At 41.8% G+C, this 20105-nt stretch overlaps 1 long non-coding RNA gene and 20 other non-coding genes across 21 annotated transcripts in view; all 21 read right to left on the minus strand.

Moving 5' to 3' along the window:
* LOC144462592 (uncharacterized) overlaps positions 1-20105 on the minus strand; it is a 49406-nt gene that overhangs the window by 19932 nt on the left and 9369 nt on the right. The window lies entirely within an intron of this gene.
* LOC144462638 (U2 spliceosomal RNA) lies at positions 270-460 on the minus strand. Its single transcript, XR_013490881.1, has one exon. It is a non-coding gene; the product is annotated as a U2 spliceosomal RNA (small nuclear RNA).
* On the minus strand, positions 1265-1455 carry LOC144462620 (U2 spliceosomal RNA). Its single transcript, XR_013490864.1, has one exon. It is a non-coding gene; the product is annotated as a U2 spliceosomal RNA (small nuclear RNA).
* Positions 2256-2446, minus strand: LOC144462639 (U2 spliceosomal RNA). The gene has a single exon (XR_013490882.1). It is a non-coding gene; the product is annotated as a U2 spliceosomal RNA (small nuclear RNA).
* On the minus strand, positions 3251-3441 carry LOC144462621 (U2 spliceosomal RNA). Its single transcript, XR_013490865.1, has one exon. It is a non-coding gene; the product is annotated as a U2 spliceosomal RNA (small nuclear RNA).
* On the minus strand, positions 4242-4432 carry LOC144462640 (U2 spliceosomal RNA). Its single transcript, XR_013490883.1, has one exon. It is a non-coding gene; the product is annotated as a U2 spliceosomal RNA (small nuclear RNA).
* LOC144462622 (U2 spliceosomal RNA) lies at positions 5237-5427 on the minus strand. Its single transcript, XR_013490866.1, has one exon. It is a non-coding gene; the product is annotated as a U2 spliceosomal RNA (small nuclear RNA).
* Positions 6232-6422, minus strand: LOC144462641 (U2 spliceosomal RNA). Its single transcript, XR_013490884.1, has one exon. It is a non-coding gene; the product is annotated as a U2 spliceosomal RNA (small nuclear RNA).
* LOC144462623 (U2 spliceosomal RNA) lies at positions 7227-7417 on the minus strand. Its single transcript, XR_013490867.1, has one exon. It is a non-coding gene; the product is annotated as a U2 spliceosomal RNA (small nuclear RNA).
* Positions 8222-8412, minus strand: LOC144462642 (U2 spliceosomal RNA). Its single transcript, XR_013490885.1, has one exon. It is a non-coding gene; the product is annotated as a U2 spliceosomal RNA (small nuclear RNA).
* Positions 9213-9403, minus strand: LOC144462643 (U2 spliceosomal RNA). Its single transcript, XR_013490886.1, has one exon. It is a non-coding gene; the product is annotated as a U2 spliceosomal RNA (small nuclear RNA).
* LOC144462624 (U2 spliceosomal RNA) lies at positions 10208-10398 on the minus strand. Its single transcript, XR_013490868.1, has one exon. It is a non-coding gene; the product is annotated as a U2 spliceosomal RNA (small nuclear RNA).
* On the minus strand, positions 11199-11389 carry LOC144462644 (U2 spliceosomal RNA). The gene has a single exon (XR_013490887.1). It is a non-coding gene; the product is annotated as a U2 spliceosomal RNA (small nuclear RNA).
* Positions 12194-12384, minus strand: LOC144462653 (U2 spliceosomal RNA). The gene has a single exon (XR_013490897.1). It is a non-coding gene; the product is annotated as a U2 spliceosomal RNA (small nuclear RNA).
* On the minus strand, positions 13185-13375 carry LOC144462625 (U2 spliceosomal RNA). Its single transcript, XR_013490869.1, has one exon. It is a non-coding gene; the product is annotated as a U2 spliceosomal RNA (small nuclear RNA).
* Positions 14176-14366, minus strand: LOC144462660 (U2 spliceosomal RNA). The gene has a single exon (XR_013490904.1). It is a non-coding gene; the product is annotated as a U2 spliceosomal RNA (small nuclear RNA).
* LOC144462645 (U2 spliceosomal RNA) lies at positions 15171-15361 on the minus strand. The gene has a single exon (XR_013490888.1). It is a non-coding gene; the product is annotated as a U2 spliceosomal RNA (small nuclear RNA).
* Positions 16166-16356, minus strand: LOC144462646 (U2 spliceosomal RNA). The gene has a single exon (XR_013490889.1). It is a non-coding gene; the product is annotated as a U2 spliceosomal RNA (small nuclear RNA).
* On the minus strand, positions 17161-17351 carry LOC144462651 (U2 spliceosomal RNA). The gene has a single exon (XR_013490895.1). It is a non-coding gene; the product is annotated as a U2 spliceosomal RNA (small nuclear RNA).
* On the minus strand, positions 18156-18346 carry LOC144462650 (U2 spliceosomal RNA). Its single transcript, XR_013490894.1, has one exon. It is a non-coding gene; the product is annotated as a U2 spliceosomal RNA (small nuclear RNA).
* Positions 19151-19341, minus strand: LOC144462654 (U2 spliceosomal RNA). Its single transcript, XR_013490898.1, has one exon. It is a non-coding gene; the product is annotated as a U2 spliceosomal RNA (small nuclear RNA).

Consider the following 20105-nt stretch of genomic DNA (forward strand, 5'->3'; position numbering starts at 1 on the left):
GTTTCTCTGTCATCAACGGGTCATAAGTTACATAATGGTTTATAAAACATGTCGAGGCGGCATCGCTGCGACGCCTGGGTGGTTTTAAACCAGATTTATAGACACTGAAAAAAGTGAAAATGCACCAAAACAAAAATCAAGTATATAAAAAAATCATCAGAACATGTTCTTAAATCTAAATGTCGACACAACACGATGCAAACGGACACATCACGGACAATAGTCGTAAAAAAATCTTCTAATAAAAATTAATTTTCAACATATTCAGGAGGGGGTGCACCGTTCCTGGAAATACTGCAATACCAGGTCGATGCGTGGAGTGGACGGAGCAAGCCCCTATTCCATCTCCCTGTTCCAAAAATCAATTTAATATATGGTCCCCGGGTAGGGGACGTATCAGATATTAAACTGATAAGAACAGATACTACACTTGATCTTAGCCAAAAGGCCGAGAAGCGATACCTTTCATGGCTTGGAAGTGAGGGGGTCATTCGCCGCGTAGCTGTTCTCAATGACGGGTCTGACAAAATACTAAAATTACAGTTTCAGGACGGTCCGAGAAATCAGAGTAAAACACCATGATCGACAGTCAAAGAAAACGCGACAGATCACTGCAAAGTATTTAATCTTAAAGAAACGAATGCGGCAAACGTGTCTCACTGACTCTTCCGGGTCACGTGGTGCCTTATAATCCAATAGGAACTCAAAGCGGGAGAAGCACAGTTATAACAAGGTTACAGTAATAAAACGGTGTCTGTTCTTTAGATAATGTGACAGTTAAAAGACTGATGATGACAGAGTCCTCTGCGGGTGATAATGTTTACCTCTACGAGATTTTGTATCTTGTATTTTTGTAAATTCATAGATAAATAAAAACTTCATGTGGGGGAGAGGACGCAGGGGCGGTTTGGGTAAGGGCCCTCCATCGTCGTACATGCAACATTCAAAGTGCCTCGGAAAACCGGGACTCCCGTGGTTCAGACAGTTTAAAGCTCGTTTCTCTGTCATCAACGGGTCATAAGTTACATAATGGTTTATAAAACATGTCGAGGCGGCATCGCTGCGACGCCTGGGTGGTTTTAAACCAGATTTATAGACACTGAAAAAAGTGAAAATGCACCAAAACAAAAATCAAGTATATAAAAAAATCATCAGAACATGTTCTTAAATCTAAATGTCGACACAACACGATGCAAACGGACACATCACGGACAACAGTCGTACAAAAATCTTCTAATAAAAATTAATTTTCAACATATTCAGGAGGGGGTGCACCGTTCCTGGAAATACTGCAATACCAGGTCGATGCGTGGAGTGGACGGAGCAAGCCCCTATTCCATCTCCCTGTTCCAAAAATCAATTTAATATATGGTCCCCGGATAGGGGACGTATCAGATATTAAACTGATAAGAACAGATACTACACTTGATCTTAGCCAAAAGGCCGAGAAGCGATACCTTTCATGGCTTGGAAGTGAGGGGGTCATTAGCCGCGTAGCTGTTCTCAATGACGGGTCTGACAAAATACTAAAATTACAGTTTCAGGACGGTCCGAGAAATCAGAGTAAAACACCATGATCGACAGTCAAAGAAAACGCGACAGATCACTGCAAAGTATTTAATCTTAAAGAAACGAATGCGGCAAACGTGTCTCACTGACTCTTCCGGGTCACGTGGTGCCTTATAATCCAATAGGAACTCAAAGCGGGAGAAGCACAGTTATAACAAGGTTACAGTAATAAAACGGTGTCTGTTCTTTAGATAATGTGACAGTTAAAAGACTGATGATGACAGAGTCCTCTGCGGGTGATAATGTTTACCTCTACGAGATTTTGTATCTTGTATTTTTGTAAATTCATAGATAAATAAAAACTTCATGTGGGGGAGAGGACGCAGGGGCGGTTTGGGTAAGGGCCCTCCATCGTCGTACATGCAACATTCAAAGTGCCTCGGAAAACCGGGACTCCCGTGGTTCAGTTTAAAGCTCGTTTCTCTGTCATCAACGGGTCATAAGTTACATAATGGTTTATAAAACATGTCGAGGCGGCATCGCTGCGACGCCTGGGTGGTTTTAAACCAGATTTATAGACACTGAAAAAAGTGAAAATGCACCAAAACAAAAATCAAGTATATAAAAAAATCATCAGAACATGTTCTTAAATCTAAATGTCGACACAACACGATGCAAACGGACACATCACGGACAATAGTCGTAAAAAAATCTTCTAATAAAAATTAATTTTCAACATATTCAGGAGGGGGTGCACCGTTCCTGGAAATACTGCAATACCAGGTCGATGCGTGGAGTGGACGGAGCAAGCCCCTATTCCATCTCCCTGTTCCAAAAATCAATTTAATATATGGTCCCCGGGTAGGGGACGTATCAGATATTAAACTGATAAGAACAGATACTACACTTGATCTTAGCCAAAAGGCCGAGAAGCGATACCTTTCATGGCTTGGAAGTGAGGGGGTCATTCGCCGCGTAGCTGTTCTCAATGACGGGTCTGACAAAATACTAAAATTACAGTTTCAGGACGGTCCGAGAAATCAGAGTAAAACACCATGATCGACAGTCAAAGAAAACGCGACAGATCACTGCAAAGTATTTAATCTTAAAGAAACGAATGCGGCAAACGTGTCTCACTGACTCTTCCGGGTCACGTGGTGCCTTATAATCCAATAGGAACTCAAAGCGGGAGAAGCACAGTTATAACAAGGTTACAGTAATAAAACGGTGTCTGTTCTTTAGATAATGTGACAGTTAAAAGACTGATGATGACAGAGTCCTCTGCGGGTGATAATGTTTACCTCTACGAGATTTTGTATCTTGTATTTTTGTAAATTCATAGATAAATAAAAACTTCATGTGGGGGAGAGGACGCAGGGGCGGTTTGGGTAAGGGCCCTCCATCGTCGTACATGCAACATTCAAAGTGCCTCGGAAAACCGGGACTCCCGTGGTTCAGACAGTTTAAAGCTCGTTTCTCTGTCATCAACGGGTCATAAGTTACATAATGGTTTATAAAACATGTCGAGGCGGCATCGCTGCGACGCCTGGGTGGTTTTAAACCAGATTTATAGACACTGAAAAAAGTGAAAATGCACCAAAACAAAAATCAAGTATATAAAAAAATCATCAGAACATGTTCTTAAATCTAAATGTCGACACAACACGATGCAAACGGACACATCACGGACAACAGTCGTACAAAAATCTTCTAATAAAAATTAATTTTCAACATATTCAGGAGGGGGTGCACCGTTCCTGGAAATACTGCAATACCAGGTCGATGCGTGGAGTGGACGGAGCAAGCCCCTATTCCATCTCCCTGTTCCAAAAATCAATTTAATATATGGTCCCCGGATAGGGGACGTATCAGATATTAAACTGATAAGAACAGATACTACACTTGATCTTAGCCAAAAGGCCGAGAAGCGATACCTTTCATGGCTTGGAAGTGAGGGGGTCATTAGCCGCGTAGCTGTTCTCAATGACGGGTCTGACAAAATACTAAAATTACAGTTTCAGGACGGTCCGAGAAATCAGAGTAAAACACCATGATCGACAGTCAAAGAAAACGCGACAGATCACTGCAAAGTATTTAATCTTAAAGAAACGAATGCGGCAAACGTGTCTCACTGACTCTTCCGGGTCACGTGGTGCCTTATAATCCAATAGGAACTCAAAGCGGGAGAAGCACAGTTATAACAAGGTTACAGTAATAAAACGGTGTCTGTTCTTTAGATAATGTGACAGTTAAAAGACTGATGATGACAGAGTCCTCTGCGGGTGATAATGTTTACCTCTACGAGATTTTGTATCTTGTATTTTTGTAAATTCATAGATAAATAAAAACTTCATGTGGGGGAGAGGACGCAGGGGCGGTTTGGGTAAGGGCCCTCCATCGTCGTACATGCAACATTCAAAGTGCCTCGGAAAACCGGGACTCCCGTGGTTCAGTTTAAAGCTCGTTTCTCTGTCATCAACGGGTCATAAGTTACATAATGGTTTATAAAACATGTCGAGGCGGCATCGCTGCGACGCCTGGGTGGTTTTAAACCAGATTTATAGACACTGAAAAAAGTGAAAATGCACCAAAACAAAAATCAAGTATATAAAAAAATCATCAGAACATGTTCTTAAATCTAAATGTCGACACAACACGATGCAAACGGACACATCACGGACAATAGTCGTAAAAAAATCTTCTAATAAAAATTAATTTTCAACATATTCAGGAGGGGGTGCACCGTTCCTGGAAATACTGCAATACCAGGTCGATGCGTGGAGTGGACGGAGCAAGCCCCTATTCCATCTCCCTGTTCCAAAAATCAATTTAATATATGGTCCCCGGGTAGGGGACGTATCAGATATTAAACTGATAAGAACAGATACTACACTTGATCTTAGCCAAAAGGCCGAGAAGCGATACCTTTCATGGCTTGGAAGTGAGGGGGTCATTCGCCGCGTAGCTGTTCTCAATGACGGGTCTGACAAAATACTAAAATTACAGTTTCAGGACGGTCCGAGAAATCAGAGTAAAACACCATGATCGACAGTCAAAGAAAACGCGACAGATCACTGCAAAGTATTTAATCTTAAAGAAACGAATGCGGCAAACGTGTCTCACTGACTCTTCCGGGTCACGTGGTGCCTTATAATCCAATAGGAACTCAAAGCGGGAGAAGCACAGTTATAACAAGGTTACAGTAATAAAACGGTGTCTGTTCTTTAGATAATGTGACAGTTAAAAGACTGATGATGACAGAGTCCTCTGCGGGTGATAATGTTTACCTCTACGAGATTTTGTATCTTGTATTTTTGTAAATTCATAGATAAATAAAAACTTCATGTGGGGGAGAGGACGCAGGGGCGGTTTGGGTAAGGGCCCTCCATCGTCGTACATGCAACATTCAAAGTGCCTCGGAAAACCGGGACTCCCGTGGTTCAGACAGTTTAAAGCTCGTTTCTCTGTCATCAACGGGTCATAAGTTACATAATGGTTTATAAAACATGTCGAGGCGGCATCGCTGCGACACCTGGGTGGTTTTAAACCAGATTTATAGACACTGAAAAAAGTGAAAATGCACCAAAACAAAAATCAAGTATATAAAAAAATCATCAGAACATGTTCTTAAATCTAAATGTCGACACAACACGATGCAAACGGACACATCACGGACAACAGTCGTACAAAAATCTTCTAATAAAAATTAATTTTCAACATATTCAGGAGGGGGTGCACCGTTCCTGGAAATACTGCAATACCAGGTCGATGCGTGGAGTGGACGGAGCAAGCCCCTATTCCATCTCCCTGTTCCAAAAATCAATTTAATATATGGTCCCCGGATAGGGGACGTATCAGATATTAAACTGATAAGAACAGATACTACACTTGATCTTAGCCAAAAGGCCGAGAAGCGATACCTTTCATGGCTTGGAAGTGAGGGGGTCATTAGCCGCGTAGCTGTTCTCAATGACGGGTCTGACAAAATACTAAAATTACAGTTTCAGGACGGTCCGAGAAATCAGAGTAAAACACCATGATCGACAGTCAAAGAAAACGCGACAGATCACTGCAAAGTATTTAATCTTAAAGAAACGAATGCGGCAAACGTGTCTCACTGACTCTTCCGGGTCACGTGGTGCCTTATAATCCAATAGGAACTCAAAGCGGGAGAAGCACAGTTATAACAAGGTTACAGTAATAAAACGGTGTCTGTTCTTTAGATAATGTGACAGTTAAAAGACTGATGATGACAGAGTCCTCTGCGGGTGATAATGTTTACCTCTACGAGATTTTGTATCTTGTATTTTTGTAAATTCATAGATAAATAAAAACTTCATGTGGGGGAGAGGACGCAGGGGCGGTTTGGGTAAGGGCCCTCCATCGTCGTACATGCAACATTCAAAGTGCCTCGGAAAACCGGGACTCCCGTGGTTCAGACAGTTTAAAGCTCGTTTCTCTGTCATCAACGGGTCATAAGTTACATAATGGTTTATAAAACATGTCGAGGCGGCATCGCTGCGACGCCTGGGTGGTTTTAAACCAGATTTATAGACACTGAAAAAAGTGAAAATGCACCAAAACAAAAATCAAGTATATAAAAAAATCATCAGAACATGTTCTTAAATCTAAATGTCGACACAACACGATGCAAACGGACACATCACGGACAATAGTCGTAAAAAAATCTTCTAATAAAAATTAATTTTCAACATATTCAGGAGGGGGTGCACCGTTCCTGGAAATACTGCAATACCAGGTCGATGCGTGGAGTGGACGGAGCAAGCCCCTATTCCATCTCCCTGTTCCAAAAATCAATTTAATATATGGTCCCCGGGTAGGGGACGTATCAGATATTAAACTGATAAGAACAGATACTACACTTGATCTTAGCCAAAAGGCCGAGAAGCGATACCTTTCATGGCTTGGAAGTGAGGGGGTCATTCGCCGCGTAGCTGTTCTCAATGACGGGTCTGACAAAATACTAAAATTACAGTTTCAGGACGGTCCGAGAAATCAGAGTAAAACACCATGATCGACAGTCAAAGAAAACGCGACAGATCACTGCAAAGTATTTAATCTTAAAGAAACGAATGCGGCAAACGTGTCTCACTGACTCTTCCGGGTCACGTGGTGCCTTATAATCCAATAGGAACTCAAAGCGGGAGAAGCACAGTTATAACAAGGTTACAGTAATAAAACGGTGTCTGTTCTTTAGATAATGTGACAGTTAAAAGACTGATGATGACAGAGTCCTCTGCGGGTGATAATGTTTACCTCTACGAGATTTTGTATCTTGTATTTTTGTAAATTCATAGATAAATAAAAACTTCATGTGGGGGAGAGGACGCAGGGGCGGTTTGGGTAAGGGCCCTCCATCGTCGTACATGCAACATTCAAAGTGCCTCGGAAAACCGGGACTCCCGTGGTTCAGACAGTTTAAAGCTCGTTTCTCTGTCATCAACGGGTCATAAGTTACATAATGGTTTATAAAACATGTCGAGGCGGCATCGCTGCGACGCCTGGGTGGTTTTAAACCAGATTTATAGACACTGAAAAAAGTGAAAATGCACCAAAACAAAAATCAAGTATATAAAAAAATCATCAGAACATGTTCTTAAATCTAAATGTCGACACAACACGATGCAAACGGACACATCACGGACAACAGTCGTACAAAAATCTTCTAATAAAAATTAATTTTCAACATATTCAGGAGGGGGTGCACCGTTCCTGGAAATACTGCAATACCAGGTCGATGCGTGGAGTGGACGGAGCAAGCCCCTATTCCATCTCCCTGTTCCAAAAATCAATTTAATATATGGTCCCCGGATAGGGGACGTATCAGATATTAAACTGATAAGAACAGATACTACACTTGATCTTAGCCAAAAGGCCGAGAAGCGATACCTTTCATGGCTTGGAAGTGAGGGGGTCATTAGCCGCGTAGCTGTTCTCAATGACGGGTCTGACAAAATACTAAAATTACAGTTTCAGGACGGTCCGAGAAATCAGAGTAAAACACCATGATCGACAGTCAAAGAAAACGCGACAGATCACTGCAAAGTATTTAATCTTAAAGAAACGAATGCGGCAAACGTGTCTCACTGACTCTTCCGGGTCACGTGGTGCCTTATAATCCAATAGGAACTCAAAGCGGGAGAAGCACAGTTATAACAAGGTTACAGTAATAAAACGGTGTCTGTTCTTTAGATAATGTGACAGTTAAAAGACTGATGATGACAGAGTCCTCTGCGGGTGATAATGTTTACCTCTACGAGATTTTGTATCTTGTATTTTTGTAAATTCATAGATAAATAAAAACTTCATGTGGGGGAGAGGACGCAGGGGCGGTTTGGGTAAGGGCCCTCCATCGTCGTACATGCAACATTCAAAGTGCCTCGGAAAACCGGGACTCCCGTGGTTCAGACAGTTTAAAGCTCGTTTCTCTGTCATCAACGGGTCATAAGTTACATAATGGTTTATAAAACATGTCGAGGCGGCATCGCTGCGACGCCTGGGTGGTTTTAAACCAGATTTATAGACACTGAAAAAAGTGAAAATGCACCAAAACAAAAATCAAGTATATAAAAAAATCATCAGAACATGTTCTTAAATCTAAATGTCGACACAACACGATGCAAACGGACACATCACGGACAATAGTCGTAAAAAAATCTTCTAATAAAAATTAATTTTCAACATATTCAGGAGGGGGTGCACCGTTCCTGGAAATACTGCAATACCAGGTCGATGCGTGGAGTGGACGGAGCAAGCCCCTATTCCATCTCCCTGTTCCAAAAATCAATTTAATATATGGTCCCCGGGTAGGGGACGTATCAGATATTAAACTGATAAGAACAGATACTACACTTGATCTTAGCCAAAAGGCCGAGAAGCGATACCTTTCATGGCTTGGAAGTGAGGGGGTCATTAGCCGCGTAGCTGTTCTCAATGACGGGTCTGACAAAATACTAAAATTACAGTTTCAGGACGGTCCGAGAAATCAGAGTAAAACACCATGATCGACAGTCAAAGAAAACGCGACAGATCACTGCAAAGTATTTAATCTTAAAGAAACGAATGCGGCAAACGTGTCTCACTGACTCTTCCGGGTCACGTGGTGCCTTATAATCCAATAGGAACTCAAAGCGGGAGAAGCACAGTTATAACAAGGTTACAGTAATAAAACGGTGTCTGTTCTTTAGATAATGTGACAGTTAAAAGACTGATGATGACAGAGTCCTCTGCGGGTGATAATGTTTACCTCTACGAGATTTTGTATCTTGTATTTTTGTAAATTCATAGATAAATAAAAACTTCATGTGGGGGAGAGGACGCAGGGGCGGTTTGGGTAAGGGCCCTCCATCGTCGTACATGCAACATTCAAAGTGCCTCGGAAAACCGGGACTCCCGTGGTTCAGTTTAAAGCTCGTTTCTCTGTCATCAACGGGTCATAAGTTACATAATGGTTTATAAAACATGTCGAGGCGGCATCGCTGCGACGCCTGGGTGGTTTTAAACCAGATTTATAGACACTGAAAAAAGTGAAAATGCACCAAAACAAAAATCAAGTATATAAAAAAATCATCAGAACATGTTCTTAAATCTAAATGTCGACACAACACGATGCAAACGGACACATCACGGACAATAGTCGTAAAAAAATCTTCTAATAAAAATTAATTTTCAACATATTCAGGAGGGGGTGCACCGTTCCTGGAAATACTGCAATACCAGGTCGATGCGTGGAGTGGACGGAGCAAGCCCCTATTCCATCTCCCTGTTCCAAAAATCAATTTAATATATGGTCCCCGGGTAGGGGACGTATCAGATATTAAACTGATAAGAACAGATACTACACTTGATCTTAGCCAAAAGGCCGAGAAGCGATACCTTTCATGGCTTGGAAGTGAGGGGGTCATTCGCCGCGTAGCTGTTCTCAATGACGGGTCTGACAAAATACTAAAATTACAGTTTCAGGACGGTCCGAGAAATCAGAGTAAAACACCATGATCGACAGTCAAAGAAAACGCGACAGATCACTGCAAAGTATTTAATCTTAAAGAAACGAATGCGGCAAACGTGTCTCACTGACTCTTCCGGGTCACGTGGTGCCTTATAATCCAATAGGAACTCAAAGCGGGAGAAGCACAGTTATAACAAGGTTACAGTAATAAAACGGTGTCTGTTCTTTAGATAATGTGACAGTTAAAAGACTGATGATGACAGAGTCCTCTGCGGGTGATAATGTTTACCTCTACGAGATTTTGTATCTTGTATTTTTGTAAATTCATAGATAAATAAAAACTTCATGTGGGGGAGAGGACGCAGGGGCGGTTTGGGTAAGGGCCCTCCATCGTCGTACATGCAACATTCAAAGTGCCTCGGAAAACCGGGACTCCCGTGGTTCAGACAGTTTAAAGCTCGTTTCTCTGTCATCAACGGGTCATAAGTTACATAATGGTTTATAAAACATGTCGAGGCGGCATCGCTGCGACGCCTGGGTGGTTTTAAACCAGATTTATAGACACTGAAAAAAGTGAAAATGCACCAAAACAAAAATCAAGTATATAAAAAAATCATCAGAACATGTTCTTAAATCTAAATGTCGACACAACACGATGCAAACGGACACATCACGGACAACAGTCGTACAAAAATCTTCTAATAAAAATTAATTTTCAACATATTCAGGAGGGGGTGCACCGTTCCTGGAAATACTGCAATACCAGGTCGATGCGTGGAGTGGACGGAGCAAGCCCCTATTCCATCTCCCTGTTCCAAAAATCAATTTAATATATGGTCCCCGGATAGGGGACGTATCAGATATTAAACTGATAAGAACAGATACTACACTTGATCTTAGCCAAAAGGCCGAGAAGCGATACCTTTCATGGCTTGGAAGTGAGGGGGTCATTAGCCGCGTAGCTGTTCTCAATGACGGGTCTGACAAAATACTAAAATTACAGTTTCAGGACGGTCCGAGAAATCAGAGTAAAACACCATGATCGACAGTCAAAGAAAACGCGACAGATCACTGCAAAGTATTTAATCTTAAAGAAACGAATGCGGCAAACGTGTCTCACTGACTCTTCCGGGTCACGTGGTGCCTTATAATCCAATAGGAACTCAAAGCGGGAGAAGCACAGTTATAACAAGGTTACAGTAATAAAACGGTGTCTGTTCTTTAGATAATGTGACAGTTAAAAGACTGATGATGACAGAGTCCTCTGCGGGTGATAATGTTTACCTCTACGAGATTTTGTATCTTGTATTTTTGTAAATTCATAGATAAATAAAAACTTCATGTGGGGGAGAGGACGCAGGGGCGGTTTGGGTAAGGGCCCTCCATCGTCGTACATGCAACATTCAAAGTGCCTCGGAAAACCGGGACTCCCGTGGTTCAGTTTAAAGCTCGTTTCTCTGTCATCAACGGGTCATAAGTTACATAATGGTTTATAAAACATGTCGAGGCGGCATCGCTGCGACGCCTGGGTGGTTTTAAACCAGATTTATAGACACTGAAAAAAGTGAAAATGCACCAAAACAAAAATCAAGTATATAAAAAAATCATCAGAACATGTTCTTAAATCTAAATGTCGACACAACACGATGCAAACGGACACATCACGGACAATAGTCGTAAAAAAATCTTCTAATAAAAATTAATTTTCAACATATTCAGGAGGGGGTGCACCGTTCCTGGAAATACTGCAATACCAGGTCGATGCGTGGAGTGGACGGAGCAAGCCCCTATTCCATCTCCCTGTTCCAAAAATCAATTTAATATATGGTCCCCGGGTAGGGGACGTATCAGATATTAAACTGATAAGAACAGATACTACACTTGATCTTAGCCAAAAGGCCGAGAAGCGATACCTTTCATGGCTTGGAAGTGAGGGGGTCATTCGCCGCGTAGCTGTTCTCAATGACGGGTCTGACAAAATACTAAAATTACAGTTTCAGGACGGTCCGAGAAATCAGAGTAAAACACCATGATCGACAGTCAAAGAAAACGCGACAGATCACTGCAAAGTATTTAATCTTAAAGAAACGAATGCGGCAAACGTGTCTCACTGACTCTTCCGGGTCACGTGGTGCCTTATAATCCAATAGGAACTCAAAGCGGGAGAAGCACAGTTATAACAAGGTTACAGTAATAAAACGGTGTCTGTTCTTTAGATAATGTGACAGTTAAAAGACTGATGATGACAGAGTCCTCTGCGGGTGATAATGTTTACCTCTACGAGATTTTGTATCTTGTATTTTTGTAAATTCATAGATAAATAAAAACTTCATGTGGGGGAGAGGACGCAGGGGCGGTTTGGGTAAGGGCCCTCCATCGTCGTACATGCAACATTCAAAGTGCCTCGGAAAACCGGGACTCCCGTGGTTCAGACAGTTTAAAGCTCGTTTCTCTGTCATCAACGGGTCATAAGTTACATAATGGTTTATAAAACATGTCGAGGCGGCATCGCTGCGACGCCTGGGTGGTTTTAAACCAGATTTATAGACACTGAAAAAAGTGAAAATGCACCAAAACAAAAATCAAGTATATAAAAAAATCATCAGAACATGTTCTTAAATCTAAATGTCGACACAACACGATGCAAACGGACACATCACGGACAACAGTCGTACAAAAATCTTCTAATAAAAATTAATTTTCAACATATTCAGGAGGGGGTGCACCGTTCCGGGAAATACTGCAATACCAGGTCGATGCGTGGAGTGGACGGAGCAAGCCCCTATTCCATCTCCCTGTTCCAAAAATCAATTTAATATATGGTCCCCGGATAGGGGACGTATCAGATATTAAACTGATAAGAACAGATACTACACTTGATCTTAGCCAAAAGGCCGAGAAGCGATACCTTTCATGGCTTGGAAGTGAGGGGGTCATTCGCCGCGTAGCTGTTCTCAATGACGGGTCTGACAAAATACTAAAATTACAGTTTCAGGACGGTCCGAGAAATCAGAGTAAAACACCATGATCGACAGTCAAAGAAAACGCGACAGATCACTGCAAAGTATTTAATCTTAAAGAAACGAATGCGGCAAACGTGTCTCACTGACTCTTCCGGGTCACGTGGTGCCTTATAATCCAATAGGAACTCAAAGCGGGAGAAGCACAGTTATAACAAGGTTACAGTAATAAAACGGTGTCTGTTCTTTAGATAATGTGACAGTTAAAAGACTGATGATGACAGAGTCCTCTGCGGGTGATAATGTTTACCTCTACGAGATTTTGTATCTTGTATTTTTGTAAATTCATAGATAAATAAAAACTTCATGTGGGGGAGAGGACGCAGGGGCGGTTTGGGTAAGGGCCCTCCATCGTCGTACATGCAACATTCAAAGTGCCTCGGAAAACCGGGACTCCCGTGGTTCAGTTTAAAGCTCGTTTCTCTGTCATCAACGGGTCATAAGTTACATAATGGTTTATAAAACATGTCGAGGCGGCATCGCTGCGACGCCTGGGTGGTTTTAAACCAGATTTATAGACACTGAAAAAAGTGAAAATGCACCAAAACAAAAATCAAGTATATAAAAAAATCATCAGAACATGTTCTTAAATCTAAATGTCGACACAACACGATGCAAACGGACACATCACGGACAATAGTCGTAAAAAAATCTTCTAATAAAAATTAATTTTCAACATATTCAGGAGGGGGTGCACCGTTCCTGGAAATACTGCAATACCAGGTCGATGCGTGGAGTGGACGGAGCAAGCCCCTATTCCATCTCCCTGTTCCAAAAATCAATTTAATATATGGTCCCCGGATAGGGGACGTATCAGATATTAAACTGATAAGAACAGATACTACACTTGATCTTAGCCAAAAGGCCGAGAAGCGATACCTTTCATGGCTTGGAAGTGAGGGGGTCATTAGCCGCGTAGCTGTTCTCAATGACGGGTCTGACAAAATACTAAAATTACAGTTTCAGGACGGTCCGAGAAATCAGAGTAAAACACCATGATCGACAGTCAAAGAAAACGCGACAGATCACTGCAAAGTATTTAATCTTAAAGAAACGAATGCGGCAAACGTGTCTCACTGACTCTTCCGGGTCACGTGGTGCCTTATAATCCAATAGGAACTCAAAGCGGGAGAAGCACAGTTATAACAAGGTTACAGTAATAAAACGGTGTCTGTTCTTTAGATAATGTGACAGTTAAAAGACTGATGATGACAGAGTCCTCTGCGGGTGATAATGTTTACCTCTACGAGATTTTGTATCTTGTATTTTTGTAAATTCATAGATAAATAAAAACTTCATGTGGGGGAGAGGACGCAGGGGCGGTTTGGGTAAGGGCCCTCCATCGTCGTACATGCAACATTCAAAGTGCCTCGGAAAACCGGGACTCCCGTGGTTCAGTTTAAAGCTCGTTTCTCTGTCATCAACGGGTCATAAGTTACATAATGGTTTATAAAACATGTCGAGGCGGCATCGCTGCGACGCCTGGGTGGTTTTAAACCAGATTTATAGACACTGAAAAAAGTGAAAATGCACCAAAACAAAAATCAAGTATATAAAAAAATCATCAGAACATGTTCTTAAATCTAAATGTCGACACAACACGATGCAAACGGACACATCACGGACAATAGTCGTAAAAAAATCTTCTAATAAAAATTAATTTTCAACATATTCAGGAGGGGGTGCACCGTTCCTGGAAATACTGCAATACCAGGTCGATGCGTGGAGTGGACGGAGCAAGCCCCTATTCCATCTCCCTGTTCCAAAAATCAATTTAATATATGGTCCTCGGGTAGGGGACGTATCAGATATTAAACTGATAAGAACAGATACTACACTTGATCTTAGCCAAAAGGCCGAGAAGCGATACCTTTCATGGCTTGGAAGTGAGGGGGTCATTCGCCGCGTAGCTGTTCTCAATGACGGGTCTGACAAAATACTAAAATTACAGTTTCAGGACGGTCCGAGAAATCAGAGTAAAACACCATGATCGACAGTCAAAGAAAACGCGACAGATCACTGCAAAGTATTTAATCTTAAAGAAACGAATGCGGCAAACGTGTCTCACTGACTCTTCCGGGTCACGTGGTGCCTTATAATCCAATAGGAACTCAAAGCGGGAGAAGCACAGTTATAACAAGGTTACAGTAATAAAACGGTGTCTGTTCTTTAGATAATGTGACAGTTAAAAGACTGATGATGACAGAGTCCTCTGCGGGTGATAATGTTTACCTCTACGAGATTTTGTATCTTGTATTTTTGTAAATTCATAGATAAATAAAAACTTCATGTGGGGGAGAGGACGCAGGGGCGGTTTGGGTAAGGGCCCTCCATCGTCGTACATGCAACATTCAAAGTGCCTCGGAAAACCGGGACTCCCGTGGTTCAGACAGTTTAAAGCTCGTTTCTCTGTCATCAACGGGTCATAAGTTACATAATGGTTTATAAAACATGTCGAGGCGGCATCGCTGCGACGCCTGGGTGGTTTTAAACCAGATTTATAGACACTGAAAAAAGTGAAAATGCACCAAAACAAAAATCAAGTATATAAAAAAATCATCAGAACATGTTCTTAAATCTAAATGTCGACACAACACGATGCAAACGGACACATCACGGACAATAGTCGTAAAAAAATCTTCTAATAAAAATTAATTTTCAACATATTCAGGAGGGGGTGCACCGTTCCTGGAAATACTGCAATACCAGGTCGATGCGTGGAGTGGACGGAGCAAGCCCCTATTCCATCTCCCTGTTCCAAAAATCAATTTAATATATGGTCCCCGGGTAGGGGACGTATCAGATATTAAACTGATAAGAACAGATACTACACTTGATCTTAGCCAAAAGGCCGAGAAGCGATACCTTTCATGGCTTGGAAGTGAGGGGGTCATTCGCCGCGTAGCTGTTCTCAATGACGGGTCTGACAAAATACTAAAATTACAGTTTCAGGACGGTCCGAGAAATCAGAGTAAAACACCATGATCGACAGTCAAAGAAAACGCGACAGATCACTGCAAAGTATTTAATCTTAAAGAAACGAATGCGGCAAACGTGTCTCACTGACTCTTCCGGGTCACGTGGTGCCTTATAATCCAATAGGAACTCAAAGCGGGAGAAGCACAGTTATAACAAGGTTACAGTAATAAAACGGTGTCTGTTCTTTAGATAATGTGACAGTTAAAAGACTGATGATGACAGAGTCCTCTGCGGGTGATAATGTTTACCTCTACGAGATTTTGTATCTTGTATTTTTGTAAATTCATAGATAAATAAAAACTTCATGTGGGGGAGAGGACGCAGGGGCGGTTTGGGTAAGGGCCCTCCATCGTCGTACATGCAACATTCAAAGTGCCTCGGAAAACCGGGACTCCCGTGGTTCAGACAGTTTAAAGCTCGTTTCTCTGTCATCAACGGGTCATAAGTTACATAATGGTTTATAAAACATGTCGAGGCGGCATCGCTGCGACGCCTGGGTGGTTTTAAACCAGATTTATAGACACTGAAAAAAGTGAAAATGCACCAAAACAAAAATCAAGTATATAAAAAAATCATCAGAACATGTTCTTAAATCTAAATGTCGACACAACACGATGCAAACGGACACATCACGGACAATAGTCGTAAAAAAATCTTCTAATAAAAATTAATTTTCAACATATTCAGGAGGGGGTGCACCGTTCCTGGAAATACTGCAATACCAGGTCGATGCGTGGAGTGGACGGAGCAAGCCCCTATTCCATCTCCCTGTTCCAAAAATCAATTTAATATATGGTCCCCGGGTAGGGGACGTATCAGATATTAAACTGATAAGAACAGATACTACACTTGATCTTAGCCAAAAGGCCGAGAAGCGATACCTTTCATGGCTTGGAAGTGAGGGGGTCATTCGCCGCGTAGCTGTTCTCAATGACGGGTCTGACAAAATACTAAAATTACAGTTTCAGGACGGTCCGAGAAATCAGAGTAAAACACCATGATCGACAGTCAAAGAAAACGCGACAGATCACTGCAAAGTATTTAATCTTAAAGAAACGAATGCGGCAAACGTGTCTCACTGACTCTTCCGGGTCACGTGGTGCCTTATAATCCAATAGGAACTCAAAGCGGGAGAAGCACAGTTATAACAAGGTTACAGTAATAAAACGGTGTCTGTTCTTTAGATAATGTGACAGTTAAAAGACTGATGATGACAGAGTCCTCTGCGGGTGATAATGTTTACCTCTACGAGATTTTGTATCTTGTATTTTTGTAAATTCATAGATAAATAAAAACTTCATGTGGGGGAGAGGACGCAGGGGCGGTTTGGGTAAGGGCCCTCCATCGTCGTACATGCAACATTCAAAGTGCCTCGGAAAACCGGGACTCCCGTGGTTCAGACAGTTTAAAGCTCGTTTCTCTGTCATCAACGGGTCATAAGTTACATAATGGTTTATAAAACATGTCGAGGCGGCATCGCTGCGACGCCTGGGTGGTTTTAAACCAGATTTATAGACACTGAAAAAAGTGAAAATGCACCAAAACAAAAATCAAGTATATAAAAAAATCATCAGAACATGTTCTTAAATCTAAATGTCGACACAACACGATGCAAACGGACACATCACGGACAATAGTCGTAAAAAAATCTTCTAATAAAAATTAATTTTCAACATATTCAGGAGGGAATGCACCGTTCCTGGAAATACTGCAATACCAGGTCGATGCGTGGAGTGGACGGAGCAAGCCCCTATTCCATCTCCCTGTTCCAAAAATCAATTTAATATATGGTCCCCGGGTAGGGGACGTATCAGATATTAAACTGATAAGAACAGATACTACACTTGATCTTAGCCAAAAGGCCGAGAAGCGATACCTTTCATGGCTTGGAAGTGAGGGGGTCATTAGCCGCGTAGCTGTTCTCAATGACGGGTCTGACAAAATACTAAAATTACAGTTTCAGGACGGTCCGAGAAATCAGAGTAAAACACCATGATCGACAGTCAAAGAAAACGCGACAGATCACTGCAAAGTATTTAATCTTAAAGAAACGAATGCGGCAAACGTGTCTCACTGACTCTTCCGGGTCACGTGGTGCCTTATAATCCAATAGGAACTCAAAGCGGGAGAAGCACAGTTATAACAAGGTTACAGTAATAAAACGGTGTCTGTTCTTTAGATAATGTGACAGTTAAAAGACTGATGATGACAGAGTCCTCTGCGGGTGATAATGTTTACCTCTACGAGATTTTGTATCTTGTATTTTTGTAAATTCATAGATAAATAAAAACTTCATGTGGGGGAGAGGACGCAGGGGCGGTTTGGGTAAGGGCCCTCCATCGTCGTACATGCAACATTCAAAGTGCCTCGGAAAACCGGGACTCCCGTGGTTCAGACAGTTTAAAGCTCGTTTCTCTGTCATCAACGGGTCATAAGTTACATAATGGTTTATAAAACATGTCGAGGCGGCATCGCTGCGACGCCTGGGTGGTTTTAAACCAGATTTATAGACACTGAAAAAAGTGAAAATGCACCAAAACAAAAATCAAGTATATAAAAAAATCATCAGAACATGTTCTTAAATCTAAATGTCGACACAACACGATGCAAACGGACACATCACGGACAATAGTCATAAAAAAATCTTCTAATAAAAATTAATTTTCAACATATTCAGGAGGGAGTGCACCGTTCCTGGAAATACTGCAATACCAGGTCGATGCGTGGAGTGGACGGAGCAAGCCCCTATTCCATCTCCCTGTTCCAAAAATCAATTTAATATATGGTCCCCGGGTAGGGGACGTATCAGATATTAAACTGATAAGAACAGATACTACACTTGATCTTAGCCAAAAGGCCGAGAAGCGATACCTTTCATGGCTTGGAAGTGAGGGGGTCATTAGCCGCGTAGCTGTTCTCAATGACGGGTCTGACAAAATACTAAAATTACAGTTTCAGGACGGTCCGAGAAATCAGAGTAAAACACCATGATCGACAGTCAAAGAAAACGCGACAGATCACTGCAAAGTATTTAATCTTAAAGAAACGAATGCGGCAAACGTGTCTCACTGACTCTTCCGGGTCACGTGGTGCCTTATAATCCAATAGGAACTCAAAGCGGGAGAAGCACAGTTATAACAAGGTTACAGTAATAAAACGGTGTCTGTTCTTTAGATAATGTGACAGTTAAAAGACTGATGATGACAGAGTCCTCTGCGGGTGATAATGTTTACCTCTACGAGATTTTGTATCTTGTATTTTTGTAAATTCATAGATAAATAAAAACTTCATGTGGGGGAGAGGACGCAGGGGCGGTTTGGGTAAGGGCCCTCCATCGTCGTACATGCAACATTCAAAGTGCCTCGGAAAACCGGGACTCCCGTGGTTCAGACAGTTTAAAGCTCGTTTCTCTGTCATCAACGGGTCATAAGTTACATAATGGTTTATAAAACATGTCGAGGCGGCATCGCTGCGACGCCTGGGTGGTTTTAAACCAGATTTATAGACACTGAAAAAAGTGAAAATGCACCAAAACAAAAATCAAGTATATAAAAAAATCATCAGAACATGTTCTTAAATCTAAATGTCGACACAACACGATGCAAACGGACACATCACGGACAATAGTCGTAAAAAAATCTTCTAATAAAAATTAATTTTCAACATATTCAGGAGGGGGTGCACCGTTCCTGGAAATACTGCAATACCAGGTTGATGCGTGGAGTGGACGGAGCAAGCCCCTATTCCATCTCCCTGTTCCAAAAATCAATTTAATATATGGTCCCCGGGTAGGGGACGTATCAGATATTAAACTGATAAGAACAGATACTACACTTGATCTTAGCCAAAAGGCCGAGAAGCGATACCTTTCATGGCTTGGAAGTGAGGGGGTCATTCGCCGCGTAGCTGTTCTCAATGACGGGTCTGACAAAATACTAAAATTACAGTTTCAGGACGGTCCGAGAAATCAGAGTAAAACACCATGATCGACAGTCAAAGAAAACGCGACAGATCACTGCAAAGTATTTAATCTTAAAGAAACGAATGCGGCAAACGTGTCTCACTGACTCTTCCGGGTCACGTGGTGCCTTATAATCCAATAGGAACTCAAAGCGGGAGAAGCACAGTTATAACAAGGTTACAGTAATAAAACGGTGTCTGTTCTTTAGATAATGTGACAGTTAAAAGACTGATGATGACAGAGTCCTCTGCGGGTGATAATGTTTACCTCTACGAGATTTTGTATCTTGTATTTTTGTAAATTCATAGATAAATAAAAACTTCATGTGGGGGAGAGGACGCAGGGGCGGTTTGGGTAAGGGCCCTCCATCGTCGTACATGCAACATTCAAAGTGCCTCGGAAAACCGGGACTCCCGTGGTTCAGACAGTTTAAAGCTCGTTTCTCTGTCATCAACGGGTCATAAGTTACATAATGGTTTATAAAACATGTCGAGGCGGCATCGCTGCGACGCCTGGGTGGTTTTAAACCAGATTTATAGACACTGAAAAAAGTGAAAATGCACCAAAACAAAAATCAAGTATATAAAAAAATCATCAGAACATGTTCTTAAATCTAAATGTCGACACAACACGATGCAAACGGACACATCACGGACAACAGTCGTAA

Source organism: Epinephelus lanceolatus, chromosome 3 (genome assembly GCF_041903045.1).
Source record: "Epinephelus lanceolatus isolate andai-2023 chromosome 3, ASM4190304v1, whole genome shotgun sequence".
NCBI classification, from domain to species: domain Eukaryota; kingdom Metazoa; phylum Chordata; class Actinopteri; order Perciformes; family Serranidae; genus Epinephelus; species Epinephelus lanceolatus.